The sequence below is a fragment of the Dasypus novemcinctus genome, chromosome 2, assembly GCF_030445035.2.
Source record: "Dasypus novemcinctus isolate mDasNov1 chromosome 2, mDasNov1.1.hap2, whole genome shotgun sequence".
NCBI lineage: Eukaryota > Metazoa > Chordata > Mammalia > Cingulata > Dasypodidae > Dasypus > Dasypus novemcinctus.
Window position 1 is genome coordinate 70,264,543 of NC_080674.1, and position 10,248 is coordinate 70,274,790.

Consider the following 10,248-nt stretch of genomic DNA (forward strand, 5'->3'; position numbering starts at 1 on the left):
AAAGACTTTATCTTTTAAAAAAATTTTTATTGTCTTTTTTTAAAAAGATAAATAGATCACACAAAATGTTACATTAAAAAACATAAGATGTTCCCATATGCACCCCCTCCCCCTGCCCTCCCTCCCCCCACTCCTCCCACATCAACACACATCCCTTTTCATCAGTAAGGAACATTCATTGCATTTGGTAAATATACCCTGGAGCACTGCCACACCACATGGACCATAGTTGACATTGTAGTTCACACTCTCCCCCAGTCCATCCTTTGGGTTATGGCAGGATATACAATGTCCTGCATCTGTCCCTGCAATATCACTCAGGACAATTCCAAGTCCCTCTCCCTGCCCTCAGCAACTCCCCATTGCCTCTGTCTCCACATCAGTAATACAATTTCTTCCATTGCTAGAATCATAACAGTTCTATTGTAGAATAACAGCAAGTCCACTCTAATCCATACATATTCCTCCATCCTGTGCACCCTGGGATGGCAACGTCCACTCCTCTTCTAAATCGAGGGGGGGGTTTAGATCCCACATGGCTGATGGATGTGATTCTCCTGCTTGCAGTTGTAGATGCTCTCAGTTCCCTGATGTGGTGGTTGGCCATTCTCACTCCCCGTCAGCTGATCTGGGTAAGTCCAATGAACTGGAGAGTAGGTGTTGCAACTCTGCTGAGGCTCAGGACCCAGACTAAAAGAAAATCCAAATCAAGGTGTCATCAGGGTTTTGCTTTCTTCCTTATGACTGGCATTCTGGGGCTGGTAGCAAGTAAACTTTGGTCCTTAACATATCACATGGTATCGTCTCTTCATGTCTCCATTTTCTTCTGAGTTCTGCTGATGTTAATCTTTCTTCTTATGGCTATCTCTCCCTCTATTTGAATTTCATTCTGCCTATAAAGATTTCCAGTAATAGGATTAAGACCCATCCCAATTGAGATGGGCCACACCTTAATTGAGGCAGTACATCAAAAGACCTACTTACAATGGGTTTCCACCCACAGGAATGGATTAAGTTTAAGAACATGTTTTTCTGGAGTATATACAACTTCAAACCACCACATTCCACCCTCTATACCCCAAAAAGACATGTTCTTTCTATATGCAAAATACAGTCATTCCAGCATATATCCTGTGGTAATTTGAAATTATTTTATGAATCCTGAAAAGAGAAAGATTATACTTGTTACATAATCTTTTCCTGTGGGGGTGAATCCCTTTCATTTGGACTAGGGCAGTGAGGCATGACTCAGATTGTGTCTCTGCCCTCTTGTTGGATCTGATAAAAATGGAGACACAGGAAAATGGAGCCACCATATTGGATCCTACCATATGAGAGAAAGGAGAAGCTCAAAGAGTTGAGGCCCAGAGAGAGATGACCCATATGCCTGATAATTTGAAGCTAAACTAGGAAAGAAAGCAGAGCAGCTGAGCATAAGAAAGGAGACCTAGTAAGAGACAAACCTTATACCTGGTTGCCTACAGCTGAGCTCTGGGAGACAGGACAGCCCAGAGGGGAAAGAAGAGACCTGGCAGAGATTGCCCACCCTCCTGCTTCTACACGTGGCAGCTGACTTTGGTGAGAGAGCTCCACTTATAGTACCTTGACTTGGATTTTTTATGGCTTTGAAACTGTAAGCTTTTACCCCAAATAAATCCTCTTTATAAATTCCAACCCATTTCTGGGACTTTGCATCAGTAGCCCTTTGGCAAACTAAAACATATCCCAAAAGCTCAAAATCCTTTCAGGAACAAAGCTTAGTACAAAGTCTCATCAAAATCAGTTTTGGGTGTGGTCTGTCCTGGGGCACAACTCCACTCTGTCTGTGTAACTATAAAAACTAGAGAACAAGTTATCTGTTTTCCATGTACATGGAGGTACAAGCATGGGATTAACATTCCCATTCCAACAGGGAGAAACTGGAAGAAAAACAAAGTTACAGGTCCAAAATAATTCTTTTTTTTTTAAAGATTTATTTATTTATTTAATTCCCCCCCTCCCCCGGTTGTCTGTTCTCTGTGTATTTGCTGCGTCTTGTTTCTTTGTCTGCTTCTGTCGTCGTCAGCGGCATGGGAAGTGTGGGCGGCACCATTCCTGGGCAGGCTGCACTTTCTTTTGCGCTGGGCAGCTCTCCTTACGGGTGCACTCCTTGCGCGTGGGGCTCCCCTACATGGGGGACACCCCTGCATGGCAGGGCACTCCTTGCGCGCATCAGCACTGCGCATGGGCCAGCTCCACACGGGTCAAGGAGGCCCGGGGTTTGAACCGCGGTCCTCCCATGTGGTAGACGGACACCCTAACCACTGGGCCAAGTCCGTTTCCCCAAAATAATTCTTAAACCCAGCAAGGCAGGGTCTGTTATAGTTCAAAGTCTGAGAATCAGCTATATCTTTTGTCCTCTAGGCCTGTTGGAGCAGTGCTTGTGCAATGGACATGATTTCCTGGAACACTGAGGTAAAGACTCCACCCTCTCCAAGCACTAGGATGGCATCCAGGCTCTCCATGAATGCTGAGGCATAGGACCAACATTCTGAGCACTGGGGCAGCAGCACTCTTCTCAAACAACAAGGTAGAAACCTCTCCAAGACTTTCCGTTTCATGCACATGGGTGGGCCCACTTTCTTGGCCTGAGGAGTTATCTTCATTCCAGACTCAGCTTCCAGGGTTCTGCCTTTGAAGTCATTCTTCCTTCAATTTGTCTCTTCTCTGTCCCTTTCAGTCCAGGCTGACCATGGTTCATACGAATTTCATAAAAGACTTGTCGGCTTTGTATGTAGTTCACAGAAGTCCATGAGACAGTAAGTCTGTCCACAGATCCTTCCCAGATCCTTCCTTTCCAATCCTGACTTCCACAGAAATTGCTATCTAGTTCCATGCTCAGTTAAACTCATACGTGAAGCCCTGTTTTAATTAGGCTCAATATTTTCCAAACCATCAATTTCTGGTTCCTTTGTGCTTAGAAGTTCAGTTCTAAATTTATCCCTTTCCCCTCTAATTTCATTGCAAGATTCAAGAAGAAACAGGCTTCACTTTCCACATTTAGTTTGGTAATCTCCTTAGCTAAATATCCAAGTTTATTGCATTAAAATTCTGCTTTACATCCAACATCAGAACTCAATTTCACCAAGTTCTCTGCCACTTTAAAACAGTGATCTTCTTTCCTCAAGTTTCCAAGAGCACATTCATCATTTCCTCCTAAGTGCTCTTAACATCCATATTTCCACCAACAGTCTCTTCAATGCCTTTAAGGTCTTTTCTATCAAGCACCTCATAATTATTCCAACTTTTATCCATTACCAATTCCAAAGCTCTTTTGCAATAGCAGTACCCTATGCTCCCAATACCAATATCTGTTTTAGTTTCATGGGCTGCTAAAGCAAATACCATTAAATGGGTTAGATTAAACATGGGAATTTGTTTGCTCTTGGTTTAAAAGAAAAATCCAAATCAAGATGGAATTAAGGTGATGCTTTCTTCCCAGATGCTGGCATTTTGGGGGTGGCTGCCCACAATCCTCGGTCCTTCATTTGTCACATGGAAGTGTCTCCTGGTCTTTTCCTTCCCTTTTGAGTTCCATTGATGTTCAGCTTCTTGCTTCATGTGGCTTTCTTCCTCTGTCTGAATTTCATTCCACTTATAAAAACTCTAGTAATAGGATAAAGACCCATCCTGATTGAAGTGGACTACACCTTAACTGAATTAACCTCATCAAAAAGTCCCACTTAAAATGGGTTCACACCCACAAAAAATGGATTAAGTTTCAGAATGTGTTTTCCTAGTGTATATACAGATATAAAATACCACAGAAACCAAAAGCTGCTTCTTTGAAAATTTTAGTGAAATTGATAAACTGACCAATAAAAAAGCGAGCCGATATAAAAATAGTACCAAATCAGGAATATAAGAGAATACATCATTACAGATGCTGTGGGCATTAAATGGATAGTAAAATAATATTTCAAACAATCCTATGCCCATAAATCCAATGCCTTAGATGGAAAGAACAAATTCCTAAAAGACACAAATTACCAAACTCAAAAAGAAGATATAGGTAATCTGAATAGTTCTATATCTATTAAAGAAATTAAATTTATAGTAAAAAAAAAATCACATCAAAACAAAAAACTCCAGTATCAGATGGTTTTACTGGTGAATACTACCAAATATTTAAGAAAGAAATACTGACCAATTTTACACTATTTTTTTCCAGAAAATAGTATAGGAGAGAGTACTCCCATCTCATTTAATGAAGCCAGCACTACCCTGATACCAAAACCAGACTAATGTTTGTTACAAACTAGTATCACTCATGAACATAGATGCAAAAATCTCAAAAAAAATTGACAAATCAAACTTGAAAATACATAAAAAGATAATAAAATACAGCAAAGTATTATTTAACCCAGGAGTATAAGACAGTTTCAACATTTAAAATCAATTAATGTAGCTCAAAAGATTGACAGACTAAAGAAGAAAAAGCACATTATCATCTTAATAGATGTAGAAAAGGCATTTTACATGATTCGATATCAATTCATAATAAAAACTCTCAGACTAGGAAAAGAAGGGATCATCCTTAACTTGTAAAAGAATGTCAGCTATAGGCCTTCAGTTAACATCATACTGAAAGGTAGAAAGTGTGAATGCTTTCCTCATAAGATTAGGAACAAGAAAAGGATGACTCTTCTCACCACTCATAATCAACATTGTTTTTGAAGACCTAACCTATGTAATAAAAGTAAGACAAAGAAAGAAAAAGACTTCAAATTTTACAGAAAAAGTAAATCTGCCTCTATTTTCAGATAGCATATTTTCTACGTAGAAAATCCCAAAGAATCTTTAAAAATTCCCTAAAACTAATGCATTAGTCACCTAAAAGGGGTGCTGATGCAAAGTACCAGAAATCTTTTGGCTTTTATAAAGGGTATTTATTTAGGGTAGAAACTTACAGTCACCACGCCCAAAAGAGTCCAACTCAAGGTACCATAAGAGATACTTTCTCACCCAAAGACTGTTGCCATACGTTGATGCAAAGTGGTGGGTGATGTCTGCAAGCAGTCAGCCTTCCTCTTCCCTTTGAAGGCTCTGTGGGTCCAGCTTCTTCAGATCTCAGCTATAGGCAGGCATAAGGCTCATCTCTCAGGGATTCTTAGCTTCTCTGGTCTCTTCACAAAGTTAGCTGTAAACTATCAGGTACATCTCTCTTTTCGGGGCAGCAGGATTCTCTCTGTATCTCCTTTGTGTATCTACTTCCGTGTAAAAGTCTGTTTTATCAGCCCAACAAGAGAGCTGGGACTCAATGCTCAGTCACACTCTAATGACATAGTTGAATCAAAGCCCTAATCGTAACATAATTTAATCAGATGTCTCAGCTGAATCTAATAAAATCAAAGGATATAGCACCCAGAGAAACAGACCAGTTTACAAGTATATTCTATATCTCTTTTTGGAATTCATAACTAATATCAAACTGGTACAACTAGTATTTGTGTTTAATGAGAGTTAAGGATAATATACAAAAATCAGTTGTATTTATATATACTGGCAATTAACAATTATAATTTATAATTAAAATATAGTGCCATTTACCCCAGAAATGAAATACTTAGGTATATTTTTAACAAAATATATGCAGGATCTGTAGGGGGAAAACCACAAAACACTGAATAAAGAATTCAAATAAGAACAAAAATAAATGGAGAGATATATTATGCTCATTAATTGGAAGGCTCAACATTGTTGCCAATTCTCCTCAAATTATTATCTAGATTTAATAGAGTCCTAATCAATAAACCATCATGGTTTTAAAAAAAGATATAAACAAACTAATTTAAAAAATTAAATGGAAAGGCAAAGGAATAAAGTTGGAGGAGTCACCCTACTTGAATTCAGGACAGAATAAAGAGAACAAAAAAAAAAAAAGGCCCACACAAATATAGTCAACTGATTTTTTTATCAAGGCATAAAGACAATTCAGTGGAAAAAGAAATGGTCTTTTAAGAAATGGTGCTGGATTAATTGAACATCCATGTGCAAAAGACATGAAACCTGACTCATTCATCATAATTAATATAAAAATTAATTAAAAATGGATCATGGACTTAAATGTAAAATGTAAAACCATAAAAATTCTAGAAAAATCTGTATGACCTAGGATTAAATGGGTAGTTCTTCAATAACATAACAAAAACATGTGCCATAAAAGAACTGATAAATCGGACTTTATCAAATTAAAATTTTTTTCTTTATGAAAGACAATGTTAAGAAAATGATAAGTCAACTCACACACTAAGAGAAAGTTATTAACAAACAATATTTTTGTTGAAGGACTTATATTCAGAATATTTGAAGAAGTCTTAAAATAAAAAATGAAAGTCAAATCCATTCAATAAAAATTGACAAAATATTTGAATGGACATTTCACAAAAGAAGATATGTGGATGGCAAATACACACATGGCAAAATGCTCAACATCATTAGTCAGTAGGGAAAAGCAAATGACAGTCACCATGAGATGCTACTACAAATCTATTTAAATGGATAAAATTTTATAAAAGACTGATTATAGCAAGTTTTGCCAATGATGCAGAGGAACTGGAATTCTCATACACTTATGGCAGGAATGTAAAGTGGTACAATCATTTTGAAAAATAGTTTGGAAGTTTCTTAAGAAGTTAATCTTATGTCTATCATATGACTTAGTTATTCCTCTCAGGTATTTATCTATGAGGAAAAAAAACAAAGAAAACTATGTCCTTACAATGACCTGAATATAGATAGAACATTTATTTGTAATTTTCTAAATATGGAAACAAGACAAATACCTATTAACAGCTAAATATATAAATAAATTTAAGTATATCCATACAAGGAATACTTCCTTAAATAAAAAGGAAAGAAGAATTAATACACAACAAAATGGGTGAATCTCAAAGTTGTTATTTTGTGAATGTTGCACAAAAGAAACCAATGAGAATACATATTGTATGATTCCATTTATATAAAATTCTAGAAAATCAAACCAATCTATAGTAACAGAAAACAGATCAGTGGTTGCCTAGGGATAGAGCATGAGGTTGGGTGAAGAAAGAGGAAACAATTATGAAAGAACACAAATATTTAGGAATCATGACTATATTCACTATCTGGATTATAGTGATAGTTTCACAAGTATATGCATACATCAAAACGTATCAAATTATACACTTTTAAATTTGTGTGGTTTGTTGAATGTCAATCATACCTAAATGAAGCTGTGAAAATGTGTTTTTTTTTTAAATAAGGGAAATTCATATAAGTTTGTACAATATTAGTTGGTTTCAAGTAGACAACTTGACCTTGGGATCTGAATATAAGCAATCTCTACCCCTTCCTCTAGCACACACAAGAACCAACAGGGAGCTGTTTGGGAAACCCACAGACCAGGATGATTCAGGACATTGATCTGGAGGGAACTGGACAAAGAGATAAAAAGCCCAAGAGAAAACAGGAGCACAGACAACAGCAAGGAAATAGAATAAGAGGAACAAAGTGTCAAAGTGAAAACTTACCACACACAAAAACAACAACAAAATAAAACTCTGGATTAGAAAGAAAGAATTAGAAAGAAAGAATAGATCCATCAAGATAAACTGATGCCTAGACACCAACAAAAAATTACAACCCATACTAAGAAAAAGGAAGAATGGCCCTGTCCAATGAACCAACTGAAAAACAGGAGATGCAGAACATGGAACAACTAAACAAAAATGTCCAGACAAATATCATGAATCCACTTAATGAAATGAAGAAAGAGATTAAGGATGTTAAGAAGACTCTGGAAGAACAAACTGAAGAAATTGTAAACATACATAAAAAGACAACAGATATGATGGTGATGAATGGCACAATACAAGAAATCAAAAATACACTGGACATAATGGAACCATGGTTAGTAGCTATGTTTCAAAATCTGCACATCAGTTATAGTAAATGTGACATCCACATGTAAAAACTTCATTGCTGGGAAAGGGGAAACAAGGTTGATGTTTGTTGTATGGGAGTCCCCTATATTCTACATGTGACGTTACTGTGACTTAAAACTTTTTTGAAGACATAATAAAAAAATGTAGACACCAAGGAAGAAATGGAAGAGATTGCCTTGCCACTGTATATATAGGACAACACCTATTACAGTGATGAAAGACAAAACAAAAAAAAAAAGTTTTTATGATATTTTTCATTTTTTAACACAGCAAGTCATTTTTTACTTTATCTTAGTTTTTCTAAATTATTATATATTTTATTTCTCATATTTAAACCTATCATTACTGTTTCATTTTCCTATTAATTCAATTTGGCAATATATTAGGTTCCATTTTGAAGAAGTCTTGGATCACAAAGGGGTTCAACCAAGGCAGGGGAGGTGCATCAGTGTGGGGCATCATTGATGGGGCATGCATGAGAGGATGTTTGCCTGGGCATGCATACAGGGTATATAGATATGTTTAGATGATCATTGGGTATTGACATAGTGGGTAGAGTGTCACACAACAACTGAGGGAGTGCTGAGTTCTCATCTTGAGGAGCTCTTTTGCATTTCCCAATGGAACAGCAAAAATCCCCCTAAGTGCAAGGGCAAAGACCAGTGAAGAAGGATGGTCCATAATGGGCCCTTGATATTGATGACTATGCTTATGAGCCTGTGGACTTGAAATTTCAACTAGGCCTAGACTTGCAGAATGCCTAAGAGTTACCTCCCAAAAGTCTCCATGTTTCTCAAATGCGGCCACTCTTTAAGCCACACTCAGCATGTAAATGCATTACCTTCCCCCCAGTGTGGGACATGACTCCCAGTGATGAGCCTCCCTGATGCAGAGGAATTACTACCAAGCACCAGCTGGTGATGCAACTAGAAAAAGACCTAGAATAAAAGAGGGAAATGATAAAGACAAATGAGATTATATGGCTAAGAGACTTCAAAATGAGTCAGGAGGTCATCAGAGGGGTTCCGCTTATACATGTCTCAGCAGGATCTTAGAGACAGCCAAAGTAGATACAACCCCAGGTACTGCTTCTCCTGAGGGCTACAGAGACACCAAGGTCCTATGGTCATGGCAAATGGCTCTGGAGTTCAGTGCCTTGCCAGTGGGCCCTACTTTGGAATTTGTGCTCCTGAGTGTGAAGGAGTTGGACTCAGATGTGACCTCTCTATGCATGCCTCTTCTGTGACTTTTAATGAGTCTGTGGTTGGTGCTGGTGTTGGTATATGCTCAGGAGACTTGAACCTCTGGACAGTTCATGTGCCAGCTGGGCCCAAGCCTCAAGAGAGTTGCAACACCTACTCTCCAGTTCATTGGACTTATCTAGGTTAGCCAACAAGGAGGAGAGGATGGTTAACCACCACACCAAGGAACCAAGAGAGTCTACAGCTGCAGCAAAGCAGGAGAATCCCATCCATCAGCCATGTGGGATCTAAGTTCCCTCTCAATTTAGAGGTGGAGTGGGCATTGCCATACCAGGGTCCTCAGGATGGAGGAATAAAATATGGATTAAAGTGCACTTACTGGTATTCTACCATAGAATTACAGTGACTCTAGCAATGGAAGAAATTATATCATTGATGTGGAGACAGTGAACATTGGAGTTGCTGAAGGCAGGAAGAGGGAAAAAGAGGTGTGATATTGGGGCATCTTCGGGACTTGGAGTTGTCCCCAATGATAATGCAGGACATTATATATCCTGCCATAACTCACTGAATGGACTGGGAAAGAGTATAAACTACGACATAAACTATAATCCATTCTGTGTAGCAGTGCTCCAAAATGTAATCATCAAATGCAACGAATGCACCACACTAATGAAAGAAGTTATTGATGTGGGAGAAATGGGGGCTGTGGGGAGTAGGGTATATGGAAACCTTTTATATTTTTTAATGTGACATTTTGTGTGACCTATGATTCTTTTTAAAAAAATAATAAAAAATGAAAAAAATACACTGGAATCACATAATAACAGATTTGAACATGGAGAGAAAAGAATCAGCAATGTGGAAGCCAGAATAGCTGAAATCAAACAGATAGAGCAGAGAGATAAAAAGCTAGAAAAAAATCCAACAGGGATTTCAGGGATTTGATTGACATCATGAATCATACAAAATATGCTTTATACGCTTCCTAGAGGGAGAAGGGGAGGGAGAGGGGACAGAAAGTGTGTTAGAGGAACCAATGGTTGAAACCTTCCCAAGCCTATTGAAGAACATGGACATAA